Raw genomic sequence first — 19,014 nt, forward strand, 5'->3', positions numbered from 1 at the left:
GCAACTAAATTTATATTGTAGTGAGATACTGAATAGTGTCTCCTCCTCTGTACCTATCTATTTGTTCTTGTCATATGTCTAATGACAAATATCCCTAGATTCATGGGGTTAATAAATAACTCAAAGTTGTCTTAATGCCAGCTTTTAATAATGATTATTTTATCCAGAAATGGCACCAAAAGATAACTGGAGCTGTTTAGTCTTCCCCATACCAGTCAAAAATAAGTATGCATTAAGATGGCTATGGTATGACATCTAAGTTTCTTTTCTGATTCTTCATCAGTTAGCTAAGTAACAGGGTGAAGAAATAAGCTACAAGGAGGAAAATAAGCTACAAGTCAAAAGGAAGCATGAAATCTTCTACTACAGAAAATCATCTTTTTTAGCTTGAAGTTTGTCATTTCAACTTCTAAGATCACAACTAGGAAAATTAAGTTGCCAAATCATTATGGAAGCATTCTTACAGGGTCATTTTTCAAAACTCGATGGGCCAATATCGCGTGTGTTAGGGCCTTATCGCGCGCGATAACACCCTATCGCACGCAATAACGATCGCATCGGGACGATAAAATTTAAATGAGGGAAAGGGGAGGGGGTTTGGGTGGGGTTTAAAAAATGTTGGACCCGGTTGCGCTGCGGGCAATAATGTTTAACACATTATCACTGGCAGCAGCACCGGAAATAGCTGCACCTTTTGCAGGGGCGCTATGGGGGGGGGGGGGGGGGCGATAGTGTGCACCGCGGCTGCAACCATGGTGAGCAAAAATGCACCACTGTGATGCGGCCAGGTGCACACTATCGCCACCCCCCCTCACCCCTTTTCTGGCCACGGCTCTTCATTCCGCTATATTTATAGTGGAATGAAAAATCCTACAGTTAGTTTGCTGTGAATGAATGAAACTTTCGTAATGGCCAGTGGAAAGCAGATATTTTGCACAAAATGTGAAGACTCAGTGTAAGGCACTGATAATAGAACTATACGTCCTTGGTAGGCTACCCAGAAGGTAGCTAAGAAAGGTTTTGACTGCCCAGATAAGCTATAGGGAAACCTCTAAGAAATATTTTAGTATTCAACCTTAACCTGCTTGTTGAATGCATTTATTTATTTAAAATATTTCTATTCTGCTTTATTCAATGCAGTTTGTTCAAAGCAGATTTCAAGACCTGGTGTAACTGTTTGGTTAACAGTGAACTACTCAACCAACCAGGGAACAACTTTAGTGCAAGCCTCACACTTCAGTGCCCATTTCAGGCACACAGAGCACATCAAATACTGCAGCCAAAGCAGACTAATGTTAATGCACTAGTCTGGTAGTGTACAATATAAATCATTCGCAATCATCCCCAAAATTAAAACAATTAATCACAAACAGAAAGTCAGCCAACAAAATGAAATATACACCAGATGACTCTGGTCATATATGTATTTGCAATCACATAAATGCCTGCTGAAACAAAAAAAAAAAGTCTTTAACATTGTCCTGAAAGTCTTTGTACACATAACCAGATGCAAGCCTTCTGGAAACAAGCTCCAGATAGTTGGCACCTCCACTTTAAAAAGCTCTTTCTCAGGTCTCTGCGAGGCACGCCTCTTGTGCCGACAGGACGTCAAGAAATCCTAGCTGTGCCAATCACAGTTTACGAGTTGGATTGCATATATGGAACATTGCGTTAACCCATGAGAAGGAATCAAGACCGAGCATTCTATGAACAAACTTAGCAATTTTGTATTGTATTCGCCATTGAACTGGTAACCTGTGTGTCTTGTGCAGAACTGGGGTGGTGATGTCCGTCAAATTCCACCCTAAGATCAGCCTAGCAGCTGAGTTCGGTAGGCTCTGAAGCGCTATCAGGGCAGAAGCTGGCAGCCCTTTGTAATTAGAATTACAATAATCTAATGTTGGTAAGGCTAAGGTTTGTACCACCGACTGAAAATCAGATGGATTGAGTAAAAGGCAAGTCCACGAAATAAGAGTGATTTTAAAAATCCTGCTTTCACCACAGCCTCAATATGCCTAAACTTCTGGTGAGAGACATAACCGGTATCTCGATGTTATCCAAATGGAATGAAGAACACACAAAACCAGTGCTGTACTTCTGCACAACAATGACCTCGGTCTTAGTAAGATTTCATTCTAGCATATTGGGAGTAAGCCACTGTTTCACAGCAGAGACACAGATCGAGACCAACGAAATCATCTCGACCTAAGAGAATTCCACAGGCAGGGCTGGTGGAAGCACTAGGCAAACTAGGCGATCGCCTAGGACGCCATGATCCCAGGGGCGGCAGAGAGACTGGGCCTGCTGCTGCCTCACTGTTTTCTGCGTGCTGCCTGAGATGAGAAGCAGATTCGCGTGCAGCAATGGACAGAGTGGGTAAAACAGACGTACCTATCTCTGCAACCCCCCCCCAACGAGCCGGCATCCGATGTCATGGTCCTTGAATGCGCAGACGCAGGCATGCATCAGCGAAGCACATGCTATCTACTGCCTGTGCACTTGGAACAGCAGGAGTAGAGCAGGAAGGAGGCAGGCCACGGAAAAAAAAACCAAAACGCCTGCTGGCTTGAAGCGTTCCCTGTCATTGCAATCCCAAGCTACTGGTGGGAGCCTGTTGGAATGCAGTTTTCTTCTGCTGCTTAAATGCGCTGCTTCCATCCTTGCTGACTGCCGGTGCCGGGCACTGAACTGAGGAGGTCTGAAGGCTGGGCTGCAGGTAAGCCAGCCGGGCGCCTCCTTCCTTTCTGCAGCAAAAGAAACAAAAGAGAAAAAAAATCCAGGGCTGGCGTTTGCCGTGGGACAGAGTAGTGATAAGGAATCAGGATTGAAATGTGCTTCTTCTCTTTGCTGGCTTCTTACAGTGCAGTACAGAAGATCTATTATGGAGTAACTAAGTAAAAATCTTAACCAACAAGGGTTCTGTGTTAGATAACACTTAGCACAAGATATCAATTGCATGCTTATTTAACTGACACTCAAGATTCATGGTGTTCTGCAGATCTGAGAGTGAATCTGGGAGACAACCTTGTCCTTGCTCCCTCAAAATGTATCTCTTGAAAAGTATACAAAAATGAAAGAAATGCTTAACCATCTTTATAGAAGACTTTACACCACTGATGAGCACTAATGAAAAAAATGTGCTAGGAAATTTTCTTTCATTTTGGGAAGATAATAGAAAAAGGGCACAGGTTCCCAGTCAATGTTCTGATATTTTCCATTCTAAATCATAATTTGTGGACAGTTCAAACGTTTCCAGGCTACAGTTACCAGTAAGGCCTCATTTATGCTACAAACTTGGGGCTTGATTTACTAAGCTTTTTCCCCCACGGACACAGAATGGGAAAAGGCCTTAGTAAATCAGACCCTTGGTCTGTAAAAATCTCAACAACTTAGTGCAAAAATTCAAAGATAAAACAAGGCCAGACTATCAGTGCCCTGCATGTTGCTCATTAATTCCTAAAAGAGGCATACATGATTTCACATGTTCTCAGAAAGAAACTCCTATATGTTTAAGAGCAACTGATGGTGTCTTTTGTTGCTGTGAGGTACTGAGAGTACAGCCAAGCTGCTGTATGGAACTGAGCCTTAGACAATGGTGACTTTTAAGTGGCACATCACTGTGCCGTGGCACACTGGTTGGGAAACACTGCTTTATTACCTCTTTGTTCTGTGTTTGGTGTCAGTCCATCTGTGTTCAGCATGTGCGACTGAGGTGAGGTATTCTGCTGATAACATTTCAAAATAGCATTCGCCCATGCAGAAGATTGGTCGGAAAGCAGTTTAAAAATAGTCATGACAAATTTATATTTAATTCTTTTACCAATTGAGAGCCAGTGTAACTCAATCAAAACCGGGGTAATGCGATCATATCATCTCAAAGCGTTGATTAAATGAGTTGAAGAGTTTAACAAAAGCTGCTGTGGTCGTAGTGTGGAATGTGGGAGCCAACATAAAGACTGTTACAATAGTCGATAATTGGAAATAGAGGCTTGGAATACAGTACGGAATTCTGGAGTGTGTAAATGTTTCTTAAGCCCAGACATAACACGCAAACTGTAAAACCCATTTTTAATTACATGACTGATTTGAGGTTGAAAAGAAAGGGTACTGTCTAAGACAACGCCAATACTTTTGACTTGATTCTTGATTTGAAATTTTGTATTATCAAGCTGGATGATTTTTTCAGTAAGCATAAGGTAAGGACTGGATACCACAAGAAACTCTGTTGTGGTAAATATGTCCAAAACTCTGTTTTGGACATATTTAATGAAAGCTTGTTGTGGTTTAACCAACATTTGATAGCAGAGAAGCATATATTAAGGTACTCAAGAGTTTCTGTAGGGATCTACAGCAGCCTGGCTTGTTCTGTTTTCCTAATTAGGAGATGCTTTGGTGTTTTAGGGCCTGGCATAATTGCAGTATTGTCTTTTCATAGGTAAGATTGTTATTGTTTGAGTGCAAATAGTTACTGCTGCTTTTTGTATAGGAGGTTTACTAAATTGCAATTGTAATTTAGTTTATTCATGGCCTTCTGAAGGCCAAGCCCACACCCAATGTGCTTTACAATAGACCTAATACCATATTGTTTAGATGTCTAATTTTGCAAGGTTTTCTTGTTGGCACCAAAGCAGTGCATGCAAATATTATGTACAAGTTGTTGTAAATGATATTTTTACCTCAGAAGACTGTAGTTAGAATGTCTTTTTTCATGCAAAATCTGTTTTTATAAATGCATAATTTTAAATTGTAATGTGTGAAGGGCTGGGGGTAGGGTGGGGCATAAAGCTATAAGTTTCGCCTAGGGCACCTAATACCCTTGCACTGGCCCTGTCCACAGGGATAAAGAAATGTATGTTATCAGCATGGACCCACAGAGAGATCTGAGTTCAATTCTTGGCTCAGGTCTTCTGTTCCCCACGTCGGCCATGTTGAGGATGCTACAGAAGGAGTGGGGGAGAAGGGAAGGAAGCACTCGTAGTCTACACACCACAGCGCCACCTAATAGTCAGATTTAGGACCTGTGATCTCTGGGTTCCGGAAGGAGCCTTGTGCAAGGTTGCTACAATGATTTGGAGAGGCTATGGAAAAGGAGAAAAATCCCTCAGGGGCACCAGATCCCAGCCCAGCCCTAGTTTCCGTTGAACTGGAAGCCCACAGGAACAGAGCCATAAAACCTCTCACTAATGCCTCCTTAGCAATTAAACATAAACCAAAAGAAAAGAAATGGGATCTTAATGATTGCGTTTAACTGACAACTAAAAACACTTTTGCTTAGTAGTACTATTATAATAGCCAAAGATACTTATCCAGCAAAGTTCCCTATAAACAGAAAAGCCAAGAGGGAATATAGTCAATCAGCTTACAGGATAGGCAAGAAGCAGGATAGACTTTGCTTTTTTCTGTGAGCTGGGTTCCTCCATATGGGGAAACAGCATTTTGCCATGTGGAAGGTTCCCATTAGATTCCTAGATCGGGTCTTCTACACCCTGATTCAGCCAGAGCTGAGGACATTGCACAGGCCACAGCCCCTGAGGGAAGGGAGTCATAGTCATTGCCAAGGGTGACACATAATGGCTGGATTTAGAGTCTATGATTAGGCCCAGCACGACCATTTGCATGGAGCTGCACACTCGGGGAGGCGGCGGGCCGGTAGCAGCAGGAGAGGCTGCGGGCCGCTGGTGGAGCCAAACCAGCCAGTGTCCAAGGAAGGATAGCGCTGGTGATGGAAGGAGAGGCCTGACTTCCAGGTGTGGGCACGCGTGAGTGTGCGTCCGCGCACAGCTTCCGCTCCCTCCCCCCCCCCCCCCCCCCAAGCAGGAAGATCGGTGGGCCGTACAGCCCGAAGATAGCAGGAGGCCTGCAGTGCTGTGGTGGAGCTCATCCCGCCACAGCTCGAAGACAGCACAGGAGGCCCATGGGACCATGGTGGAGTTCATCTCACCATGACCTGCTGATAACAGGAGGTCATGTGTTGTGTGAGCTTGTATGTATGTGTGAATGAGTGAGAGCCTGTGTGAGTCTGACAGCCTGTTTGTGTGTGCGTGTGTCTGTGTGAGAGCCTGTGAATGTGTCTGTGTGAGAGCTTGGGTGTTTGTGTGAGAGCCTGTGTGTGTTTGTCTGTGTGAGAGCCTGTGTACCTGTGTGAGAACCTGTATGCTTGTGTGTGTGTTTGTGTGTCTGTGATAGCCTATGTGTCACATTTAGGCTCTCACAGGCACATACTCACACACATACACACACACACACACACACACACACACACACGCATAATGTTTCTGTGAGGGTGAGGGAGAGGCAGCCTGTGTAAGAGAGAGGGAATGTGTGAGAGAATGAATGTGTTATTGTGCATGTGTGTGAGAAAAGTTAAAATTTGTGCAGCCCTACCTCCCTCAATCCACGACAATCTGTGTGACTAGAAATCAGATCCCAGGTATGGAGAACAGATTTTTAAATCCTTATTAGTTTTAATTATTGGATGTAATTTGATGTTTCTGCTCTTTTGAAATTTTGTTTTTGGGGGATGGAATGGAATATTTTTTAATTGGATTTTGTATTCATCAGATTTTTTAAATTTGTTTGGTGTTTGGGAAATTTTCGATATTCTATTCATTAACTGGTTGAAATATTCTTTTTATGAATATGACTTTACTATTATGATTAATGTTTTATATTTCTTGATTTTATTTAATGTTTTATGAAGAATGGTAATGTTTCTATTTTTCCATTGTTGCTCTGCATATAGAGGCTGGCTTGTTGTTGGTTCCAGTTCAGTTCTTCTCAGCATGTTTCTGTTGATACTTTCTGATCTCTTTATTCTGTATTTGGCCAGGGTCTCTCTGTGTTCTGTGACCGAGGTGAGGTATTTTGCTGGCATGTAATTTCTGTGTAGGGATCTATAGCAGCCTGGTTTCCTAATAAGAGCCTGGTGTAATATGTGCAGTGTTGCCTTTTCATAGATAAGGTTGTTAGGGTTGTTTTGGTATGGGAGGTTTGCTATATTGTAATGGTAATTCTGTTTGTTCATGGATTTCTGAGGGCCAGGCTTACATCCAATACGCATTACAAAAAGATCTAATTCCATAGGTGCTCCAAGTGTCTATTTTTGCAGAGTTTTCTAGTTGACCCCACAGGAGTGCATATAAATATAATATGCATGTTGTAAGTGATATTTTTGCCTCAGAAGACTGTACTCTTGAATGTTCTTTTTCATGTAAAATTTGTTATAAAAGCATAATTTAGATGTGTGTGTCTGTAAAGGGTGTGGGAGTATGTGCATGGGAGTGGTGGTGGTGTGTGTGTGTAAGACTGTAAGGTTTACCTAGGATATCTAATATCCTTCCTTATCCATAGGTTCTGGATGGGCTTGTCAGGTTTTCAAAATATAGATTGCAGGTCAGAGCTGGGCTTTATTTCATAGGCCTGGGACAGACTCTGAATGAATCTGGGGGGGGGGGGAGGGCAGCACTGTAATTTTTCGCACAGGGCACCAAAAAAACTATCACCAGCCCTGCCTGTGTTGGAGGTTCTGGAAGGAGCACTGTGCATTAGGGATGTGAATCGTTTTAGGACGATTAAAATTATCGTCCGATAATTTTAATATCGTCTTAAACCGTTATGGAACACAATACAATACAGATTCTAACGATTTATCGTTATAAATCGTTAGAATCGTGAGCCGGCACACTAAAACCCCCTAAAACCCACCCCCGACCCTTTAAATTAAATCCCCCACCCTCCCGAACCCCCCCCCTCAATAACTTAAATAACCTGCGGGTCCAGCGGCGGTCCGGAACGGCAGCGGTCCGGAACGGGCTCCTGCTCCTGAATCTTGTCGTCTTCAGCCGGCGCCATTTTCCAAAATGGCGCCGAAAAATGGCGGCGGCCATAGACGAAAAAGATTGGACGGCAGGAGGTCCTTCCGGACCCCCGCTGGACTTTTGGCAAGTCTCGTGGGGGTCAGGAGGCCCCCCACAAGCTGGCCAAAAGTTCCTGGAGGTCCAGCGGGGGTCAGGGAGCGATTTCCCGCCGCAAATCGTTTTCGTACGGAAAATGGCGCCGGCCATACGCGTATGGCCGGCGCCATTTTCCGTATGGAAAATGGTGCCGGCAGGAGATCGACTGCAGGAGGTCGTTCAGCGAGGGTTCCGGCGCCTCGCTGAACAACCTCCTGCAGTCGATCTCCTGCCGGCGCCATTTTCCGTACGAAAACGATTCGCGGCGGGAAATCGCTCCCTGACCCCCGCTGGACCTCCAGGAACTTTTGGCCAGCTTGTGGGGGGCCTCCTGACCCCCACGAGACTTGCCAAAAGTCCAGCGGGGGTCCGGAAGGACCTCCTGCCGTCCAATCTTTTTCGTCTATGGCCGCCGCCATTTTTCGGCGCCATTTTGGAAAATGGCGCCGGCTGAAGACGACAAGATTCAGGAGCAGGAGCCCGTTCCGGACCGCCGCTGGACCCGCAGGTTATTTAAGTTATTTGGGGGGGGGGGTTCGGGAGGGTGGGGGATTTAATTTAAAGGGTCGGGGGTGGGTTTTAGGGGGTTTTAATGTGCCGGTTTTTCGATTTTTCGATTTTTAACGATTTTTCACGATATTTTACCCCCCCAAACGGCAACAATACGATTCCCTCCCCCTCCCAGCCGAAATCGATCGTTAAGACGATCGAGGACACGATTCACATCCCTACTGTGCATGAATCCTGTCCTCAGGACCCTTGCTGCAATGACCAGACTAGGAGCAGTAAAAGGGTCTATTAAATAGGAGGGAAAAAAAACACCTCCTGGGTAATTGTGAATGAAAGCTTCAAGATGCCAGAATCCCAGTTCTGGCTCCAACTGAGCTGGAAGAAAAAGGAGAAAGGAGGAGCTATGGGGCCAAAAACTCCAACCAACCAATATATGCCCCATATTCTACTCTGCAATACAGAGGGAGTTTCTTGTCTTATAATTTATTCCAGTGGTTTAGAAAAGGGGGTTTTTTTGTTGTTTTTTTTTTTAAATAGGGAAGCACCTTTGATCAAAAAGCGCACAGGCACCTTACATTAATTTGATCAGTGCAATTAGAGAGTGAGATCGGCCCCCCTGTGCAGCTTGAGGTGGACAGAGCTGTCCTGGCTAACTGCAGTGGAACAGTTGCTAAAATCCAATTCAGCTGAAGTGTAGATCTCAAAGCTGGATGGGGCAAGGAGGGAGGAGGTTTTACTCACTGCCTAACTTTACCCTCCCGAAATCGTTCAGAGGTGCCCAGCCAGTCCCAGACCTGCTGCAGTCACTGGGGATAAGATGGTGCATGGCTGGATAAAAGCAGATCCAGGGTCCCCTGTCCTCCCCAAAGCAACGTTTTCCTGTAATGATGTAATGATACCAGCCCAGAGGCTTTAATAAAAGTAAAATGGGGGGGAAAAAAAAAAGAATAGAGGAAGCTGAGCGATGGAGCATCCAAGGATCTAGGCAGAAATGGATTTTCCAGTACTGTCTAAAAAAAGGAGGCAAAGGGGTGAGGGATGCTGTAGACACAAAAATAAGAAATGCTCCAATCAGCGGAAAACATGAACATATGAACGTCCCCCTCTGTTATCTGCCGAGGATTACCCGACGGATTCCTGTCCATATGCAGTGTGAGTGACTCAGACTTACCCCAGCAGCTGGGGATTCTGGGCTGGGTGCGGAGGAGTCCTAGTCAAATTTAGGGACTTTATCACTCATGTTAAGGTCAAGTAAACAGCTTTTTCAAAGGTCCTAAAGGCACTCGCACAAACACAGGGCAGCCACCCCCCACAGCCCGTCCTAGCATCCACACAGGAATGTACCACACACAGCCCCCCCCCCCCATCACATCTGCCTGCCCATTCAGACACAAGAGACGGGCAGAGCCCACGGCTCCCATCGGAGCCGCGGAAGAAACCTTTCCCCGTGTGCACTTCGGCCCCTGGGCAGGTGGCGATCAAACCGCGGCAAAGACGCCTGGATTGGCTGACAGGGGGGGGGGACTCATTCATGTGAACCATTGGGGGGGGGGTCGCCTTCTCCCACAATCCTGTGACTAAAGAGCGCTAAGCTCTTACCTACCGGCGCGGTTCTTCTTCTTCCATCCCCGTCATGCTTAAGCAAACCCAAACAGAAATCCCCTCACCCCCCGAGCCCTGTAACCCCCCTACCTTCCTGTACCTGCTTTACCCTTCTGCTAGCGGGAAGCACCACCCGCTTCATCCTTGGATAAGTAGGGAGAGTCGGTTTTGGGGGTTTTTTTTGTGAAATAGCTTGCCTAAGTGATGGGGTGGCTCCGGGGCCCTGCAGCTGCCGACGGCTTGCCTCCTTCCTCCCTGGATCGGCGCCGTGGCTCATGCTCTCCAGCAGCCGGTGCGCCCCATCATGGCTGTGCTGCTCAGCCATCGGCTCCTGCGCCCGTCCCAGCCTTGGCTGTGCGGTGGATGATGCTCGCCTCCGGGGGGCCCGGTGCAAGGGTGAGGGGCGCCTCCCCCCCCCCCCCCCCTTTATGCAGCTGCTAGAGCTTTCGTGCCATAGCCGTGGACCACAGCCGCAAACCCTGGCAGGTCGATCCGTCCGAGGCTGCGAGAGAGAGAGAGAGGGAGGGAGCAGGTCCTGCCAGGAGCTGGCACCTCACACGTCCTCAGCGAATGTGGCCACAACCACAGCAGCAGGCAAGGTGGGGGGGGGGGGGGGGGGGGGGTGGAGGACAAGGGAGAGCTGGAGAATACCAAGTTACAAAGCCATCTCACCTCCGTCTCTTTCACTTAATGGCCATTTTCAAGAAGACGAGCAGCAATGCAAACATTAGCCTGCCAGGGACGTTACACCCTTCTTCTGCCCGAGCAGTCAATCCGAGGCAAACGGAGACCTCTGAACCTGCACCTGGAGCTATTTCAACAGAGGACAAGAGCCGAGAAAGCTCAGTTAGGCACGAGGGACGTTACCAAATGCCCCAGGCTTGCCCCCAAAATTGCAGCTTTCCCGGCTTGCTTCCCAGAGCTATGAATTAGGGCAGTAACTCAGGGGATTGCAACTGATCCTGTTTCATCAGGGGAGTTTAACACATTCTAGGGCACTCCAAAATTAAATCTGGGACCAAAGGCAGGGGAGAAAGGCTGTGGTGGATGTAATTGTGTATGGGACCCAGCTGGGAGGTGGAGTTGGGTGGGGAGTGAGAGGGGATCCGCTGGGAATGGCTGAGAGCGGTGGTAGGGGACAGGTGGAATTTGTGTGGGAGGAGAGGAGTTGGGCTGGATGAGTGTGTGTGTGTGTGTGTGTGTGTGTGAAAGAGAGAAGGGATCACCCTGGGTATGTGTGTGAGAGAGGGGATCTGCATCAGGTGGGGAGGGGGAGTGAGAGAAGGGAACCTCCTCTTCCTTCTCTCTCACCCAGTCTTGCATTCCCCCTCTCCAACCTTCCTCAATCCCCTCTACCATGCTACTCCCCCTTCATTCCTTTCCTGGACCATTCTCTATAATCCCTTTTCCTCCACCCCAAAAATCTAAAAAAAAAAAAAAAAGAATAAAATAAATTACACACACATAAGAAAGGTCAGGAAATTTTATTTAAGTTTATAAAAAATAAAGTAATGTCCAATGTTTAATATGCAAATCTATGAAAATGTATGCAGATATGACAGAGAATTATGGAATAATTTTCTAATTCTTGCAGCAGAATCTAGGCCTGAGCTGCCACAGGAAGCTAGGGACTCTGGTTATGTTGTTCTCTCTCACTCCTCTGCTTTCATCTTGTATGTGCTCTTCTCATGCCTTTCCCCTTTTTGTTTATATCCTCACCCCACAATTCTTGTCCAGATGGCACATGTGCCCTTGGATGCCCAAGAGGGCTGGAAGGAAAGCTCCTCAGAGACTTTTGGTTCTTTCCATGTTGTTATCTTCATCATTCACATCACCATCTTTTTCCTCTTCCACCACCTCTTCATCTTTCTCCAAAACCTTCAACCTTCAATTTTCCTTCTATCTCCCCTATTTCTCACCTCTACTGCTTCTCCCTAGTCATCAATCTTCCCACTTCCCACCACTCCATCTCTCAACCTCATTGCTACTTCCTATGACTTCACCTTCTTCTTGCGGCTATCTCATCCTCCATCACCCTTCTCCACCTGGCTTCCTTTCCCCAGCTCCCCCTCTGTCCTTCTCTCTTCCCCCAGCTTACACCTCCCCACTTTCTCTCTCTCACATTCCTAGCTCCCCCTTCTAAGCTCCCTGTCCTCCCACTGGGCTAATTGCAGCCCTGGAAGAAGAGACGCAGGTCATACGTGGAGCGAAGCCCAAAGCAGAAGGAGTTATTGGTGCTGCTGTTGAGCTCAGCTCCTGAAGTGGGAGGAGTTAGCAACCTGTTAGAATCTGCTATGCTGATGGGAGGAGCAAGCAGCGAATTGTAGGAATTAGCTCCCGGAGTGGGAGGAGTTTAGCAATCTGATATGCTCCGTAGGTGGAACTAGCAATCTGGTTATGATATAGACTGCTGAGTTGGCAATCTGTACCAGCGGAGTGCTAGAGAGGGTACTCAGCTGGAAAGGAATGTAAATAGGTGAATCCTTGGGCCGATGGCGGATGACAGCGCTCCCAGGAGGGTATCCTGAGAGGGACCACCGGCTAGGCTTGGGTATGGAGACAGACACAGATAGCAGAGATGTGAATCGTGTGCCCGATCGTTTTAACGATCAGGTTCAGATGGAGGGAGAAAAAAATCGGATCGTTAGAGATGTGAATTGGAATCAGTTCCGATTCCAATTCACATCGTTAATTTTTTAGTGAGGTCTGAGCAGATTTAAAAAAAACCCCACTCCGACCCTTTACAAATGACCCCTTTGCTCTCCCACCCTCCAGAACCCCCTCCTAAAATGTTAAATTACCTGGTGGTCCAGTGGGGGGGGGGGGGGGGCCTGGCACGATCTCCCGCTCTCGGGCCATTGGCGCCATTTTGGCTACCACTGATAAAAATGGCGCCGATGGCCCGATAAAACAAAACCCCATCCCGACCCTTTACAAATTACCCCTTTGCTTCTCCCACCCTCCCGACCCCCCCCAAAAACCTTTTACATGTACCTGGTGGTCTAGCGGGGGGTCCGGGAGCCATCCCTTCAATCATACCCTCGGTGCCGGTGCTGCTGGACTGGTTTCAAAATGGCGCCGATCCCCTTTGCCCTCACTATGTCACAGGGAGCATCGGTCGCTCCCTGTGACATAGTGAGGGCAAAGGCGATCAGCACCATACTTTGTCACAGGGAGCGGCACCGAGGCTATGATTGAAGGGATGGCTCCCGGACCCCCCGCTAGACCACCAGGTACATGTAAAAGGTTTTTGGGGGGGTCAGGAGGGTGGGAGAAGGAAAGGGGTAATTTGTAAAGGGTCGGGGTGGGTTTTTTTTTATCGGGCCATCGGCGCCATTTTTATCAGTGGTAGCCAAAATGGCGCCGATGGCCCGAGAGCGGGAGATTGCACCGGGACCCCCCCCCCCCCCCACTGGACCACCAGGTAATTTAACATTTTGGGGGGGGTTCAGGAGGGTGGGGGAGGGTAAAGGATTGGTTTTAAAGGGTCGGGGTGGGTTTAGGGGTTGTTTTGGTTTGCCGGTTTTCCCGCCCTCCCCCGAAATAATTCCCGTACTCGATTTAACAATTTTTCACGATAAATCGAGGGAATTCCTATTGTATCGAGTCCCTTACCGATTAATGACGATTTTAAAATTATCAAACGATAATTTAAATCGTTAAAAAATGATTCACATCCCTAACAGATAGTTCTTTTATTAGAAAGGTTAGTAGAACCACCAGAGGTGGCAGTAGTGAGCTGATATGTCCAGCAGGGCTGAAGTCCCTGGAACTGCAATCCCAGGGTTGCTGAGCTGTAGAGAGACTATAGATAGTGAGTAGACAGGGTATGCTGTATTCATAGTCAGTAGTAGATGACAATCTCACATAGATTCTTAAAGAGGCTCAGTAGCTGGAAAGAGTTAGGCCCTCAAGGAGCGAGTACTTGGTTCCAGGGAAAGCTCTGAGAGAGCAGTGGTAATTCACGAATGTCTGTATCTGCGATAGCTTCCAGGCAGTAGAGAATCTTCAGAGTATTCAGGAACATGGGCCCATGAGGAGCGAGTACTGGTTCCTATCTGCAATCTGAAATAGAGAAAAAAGAGTGAGGCCCTTGAGGAGCGGGTACCTCTGGTAAGTCCGAGGAGGCAGAGTAGCTTGGACAAATTCGTAGTGAGTCGGTATTCTTGTCCTTGTCTGAATTCATGTCCGTAACCGATTCGTAGTCCGATTCGTAGACCGGAATGCATGTCCTTGCTAACTCAAATCGTAAGCGAAAGTGAAGACCTTTTATGTTGGAAGCGGATGACGTCAATACAGGGGGACACCCCTGAGGTTCGCGCCCTTGCTGGTACATACTTTGGAGCGAGCGTGCGCGCCTTACATCATCAGGAACATGGCAGATCCGCAGCATCAAGCCGGTCCGGGGACACCGGGGAGAAGCGGCATAGAGACGCCGCGGCAGCAAGCTGTCCATCAGACCCGGAGGGAGTCACCACAGAGGTAGAGAGGGTGGAGCGAGGGTGTAGAGCAGCCATGAACGCAACACCTGCCTAAGGAGGGATGCACACAATTACATGTCATAAGAAACAGCCTAATCCTGTCCTGGTTTTACCAGGGTGGATGCATGGCGATTTCTTGCTGAAATCATTACTGCAAATCCATGTACGTACTGAGATACAACCAGGACCAAATTAGTCTGTTCCTTCTGACATGGAATTGTTAGGTTCCATATTAGGAGCTACCACCCAAGAAAGAGATCTAGGCATCATAGTGGATAACACATTGAAATCATCGGTTCAGTGTGCTGCGGCAGTCAAAAAAGCAAACAGAATGTTGGGATTATTAGAAAAGGAATGGTGAATAAAACGGAAAATGTCATAATGCCTCTGTATCGCTCCATGGTGAGACCGCACCTTGAATACTGTGTACAATTCTGGTTGCCGCATCTAAAAAAAGATATAATTGCGATGGAGACGGTACAGAGAAGGGCTACCAAAATGATAAGGGGAATGGAACAGCTCCCCTATGAGGAAAGACTAAAGAGGTTAGGACTTTTCAGCTTGGAGAAGAGACGGCTGAGGGGGGTATGATAGAGGTGTTTAAAATCATGAGTGGTCTAGAACGGGTAGATGTGAATTGGTTATTTACTCTTTCAGATAATAGAAAGACTAGGGGGCACTCCATGAAGTTAGCATGTGGCACATTTAAAACTAATCTGAGAAAGTTCTTTTTTACTCAGCGCACAATTAAACTCTGGAATTTGTTGCCAGAGGATGTGGTTAGTGCAGTTAGTGTAGTTGGGTTTAAAAAAAGATTGGATAAGTTCTTGGGGGCGAAGTCCATTACCTGCTATTAATTAAGTTGACTTAGATAATAACCACCGCTATTACTAGCAACGGTAACATGGAATAGACTTAGTTTTTGGGTACTTGCCAGGTTCTTATGGCCTGGATTGGCCACTGTTGGAAACAGGATGCTGGGCTTGATGAACCCTTGGACTAACCCAGTATAGGTATGTTCTTATGTTGGTAATGCTACAGGTGAGATATATACTTCCTTGGGAGCTGGAGCAGGGGTAACAGACACCGCCATGTACTTTTCAGTTGCACAAAATTCAGGCTGAAATCTAATCAAATTCTGATTGAAACACTGATAAAAAATGTGTTGCTCAGTGCCCAAATACGACCAATGTTTTACCATAAGAACATAAGAAAATGCCATACTGGGTCAGACCAAGGGTCCATCAAGCCCAGCATCCTGTTTCCAACAGTGGCCAATCCAGGCCATAAGAACCTGGCAAGTACCCAAAAACTAAGTCTATTCCATGTAACCATTGCTAATGGCAGTGGCTATTCTCTAAGTGAACTTAATAGCAGGTAATGGACTTCTCCTCCAAGAACTTCAACTTATCCAATCCTTTTTTAAACACAGCTATACTAACTGCACGAACCACATTCTCTGGCAACAAATTCCAGAGTTTAATTGTGCGTTGAGTAAAAAAGAACTTTCTCCGATTAGTTTTAAATGTGCCCCATGCTAACTTCATGGAGTGTCCCCTAGTCTTTCTACTATCCGAAAGAGTAAATAACTGATTCACATCTACCCGTTCTAGACCTCTCATGATTTTAAACACCTCTATCATATCCCCCCTCAGTCGTCTCTTCTCCAAGCTGAAAAGTCCTAACCTCTTTAGTCTTTCCTCATAGGGGAGTTGTTCCATTCCCCTTATCATTTTGGTAGCCCTTTTCTGTACCTTCTCCATCGCAATTATATCTTTTTTGAGATGCGGCGACCAGAATTGTACACAGTATTCATGGTGCGGTCTCACCATGGAGCGATACAGAGGCATTATGACATTTTCCGTTTTATTCACCATTCCCTTTTTAATAATTCCCAACATTCTGTTTGCTTTTTTGACTGCCGCAGCACACTGCACCGATGATTTCAATGTGTTATCCACTATGACACCTAGATCTCTTTCTTGGGTTGTAGCACCTACTATGGAACCCAACATACATTTAGAAGGTAATTTTCAAAGGAGTTACACGTGTAAATGTTACATACTATAGTAGCAATTTTCAAAAGCCATTAATGTGGGTAAAGTGCATTTACGTGTGTAAATCTCAGTTTTAGGCACGTAAATCCTTTTAAAATTACCCTCACAGTGTCTAATTCACAGAGGCTTTTCTCTCATTCTGTGTCAATGGGAAAAGATCTTGAGGCTTTTTGTTAGAGGTTCTGGGAGGAATATTTTGGCTGCCCCTTCTTCTTACCCTGGTAAAGGAACATCGAAAGCTACGGGTTCCAGAGGATCCCCTTCCCAACTTGGGATCTGTGAAATGAGTGAGACTGAGAAGGACTGAGGAAAACCGTGAGCAATACTAAATTTGAGTTACATCTGAGGAACCCCCCTTCAAGGTCTTCGCCTGGGGAAGTGAGATAATTGAGATTCCACTGCTTATCCCTGGGATAAGCGGATTGGAATCTCTCTACCCCTTGGGATGCTGCCAGGTACTTGTGACCTGGCTTGGCCACTGTTGGAAACAGGATAAGAACATAAACAGGCCTTCCAGAAAGAGAAGGGAGAATAGAAGCCAGGAATGGGCAAAGCATGAACAATTTAACAACCATACACACTGCAGAAATTCAATAAGTGTGTAGTTTTAAGATATAGCACACCATAACTAATGGATAAGTTACATTTGTAAAATTAGCTTTGTAATTAAAACTGAGAAGGAAAGACATGGACATGAATCACATTTAACATCTAACACTGATAACAAACTATGTTACCGAACCTTATGGCACCTATGTAAACGGACAAATTGTAGTATGATTACTTTTATGTGCCTTAATGTAAACCGTTGTGACGGTCCCCACCAAATGACGGTATAGAAAAGACTTTAAATAAATAAATAAATAAATAAATAAATAAATAAGAAATTGCCATGCTGGGTCAGAGCAAGGGTCCATCAAGCCCAGCATCCTGTTTCCAACAGAGGCCAAACCAGGCCACAAGAACCTGGCAATTACCCAAACACTAAGAAGATCCCATGCTACTGATGCAATTAATAGCAGTGGCTATTCCCTAAGTAAACTTGATTAATAGCCATTAATGGACTTCTCCAAGAACTTATCCAAACCTTTTTTGAACCCAGCTACACTAACTGCACTAACCACATCCTCTGGCAACAAATTCCAGAGCTTTATTGTGAGTTGGGTGAAAAAGAATTTTCTCCGATTAGTCTTAAATGTGCTACTTGCTAACTTCATGGAATGCCCCCTAGTCCTTCTATTATTCGAAAGTGTAAATAACCGAGTCACTTCTACTTGATGGTCTGACTCAGTATGGCAAGCCTTATGTTGAGGGATCAGGCCCTGAGTGCACAAATACAATACTTACCTTCAAAGATGGAACATCTAAAAGCATAAATGTACTACTAATAATATCCCAACAAATCATATACAAAACAAGACAGGAAACAGGGAACTCAAGGGGTATCAGAAAAAAATTACTTTTCAAAGAGCCAATCTTTAAAAAAAAAAAGTTTAGCAAAAAAAAGTGCCCAGTATATCAGAATATCAATTAAAACACATAACATCCAATACAAAATAGTTCATATGTACTAGGAAAAATGTATTTACATCCTGTGTCTTAGAAGGGCACCATCACTGCTTCATCAAATATTTCACGTATCAATAAAAGCTGTACCCAGAATCCATACAATGTCTCAACATTTGGCCCAATGTTTCAGCATTTGCCAGCTTTCGGGGCGAAAACTACTGAAAGATGATCACAGCAACCACAAAAGGGTTTAAGATTGTTATGGCCATCTTGGTTTTACATAGGATCTATTCAGCTGGGATGGCAGATCTTTTGTCTCCCTTCTGATAGTGTCCCAGCAATGAGCAAGGGCAAGCACAGTCCCACAAACACGGATTGACAGCACCCGCCTTTGACACGCTTCGTGTAGGTACATGGGATTGATTCAAGTACCATGAATCCTACCTGGAGTCAGGGGAGATGGACTAGATGACCCCCTGAGATCTGTTCCAGGCCTATGTTTCCATGTGTCCGTGCCACGCACTTAAGGTTGCCAACTGACTCCAGACTCTCTTCCTATACCCATCACTCATGTGCAAAACCTGACCAAATCTTCTAACCATTCTGTGCTCAAATTCAGAGTTAGGATCTGCTGCCGAGGGAGACTGCAAGCATGTGAATTATCCTGTACAGTGCTTGTACTATCTGATACTCATTACATCACATTCTGCTGCATGTGTGCATTCATACACTGACAATGCCTCTAACTTATCACAGACATAGAATATTGCAATGCCATTCTCTGCCAGGTATGAGACCTTATCCCAGTTGATTACAAATGCAATGCTGCCACCTGGTGTTGCAGTATCATGCTATTTCTGCAAATTAATTGCTCCAGACCATTTGTTAAGGAGATCTTTTTAT

General features: G+C 45.7%; 1 protein-coding gene across 1 annotated transcript in view; it reads right to left on the reverse strand.

Moving 5' to 3' along the window:
• GPR19 (G protein-coupled receptor 19) overlaps nucleotides 1-10,841 on the reverse strand; it is a 34,151-nt gene extending 23,310 nt beyond the window's left edge. Inside the window, exon 1 of the mRNA XM_029599806.1 lies at nucleotides 10,737-10,841. The gene's annotated coding sequence lies outside the window, so the exon portion shown is untranslated. The remainder of the gene's footprint in view (nucleotides 1-10,736) is intronic.
• Nucleotides 10,842-19,014: the final 8,173 nt, after the last annotated feature.

Source organism: Rhinatrema bivittatum, chromosome 4, assembly GCF_901001135.1.
Source record: "Rhinatrema bivittatum chromosome 4, aRhiBiv1.1, whole genome shotgun sequence".
NCBI classification, from domain to species: Eukaryota; Metazoa; Chordata; class Amphibia; order Gymnophiona; family Rhinatrematidae; genus Rhinatrema; species Rhinatrema bivittatum.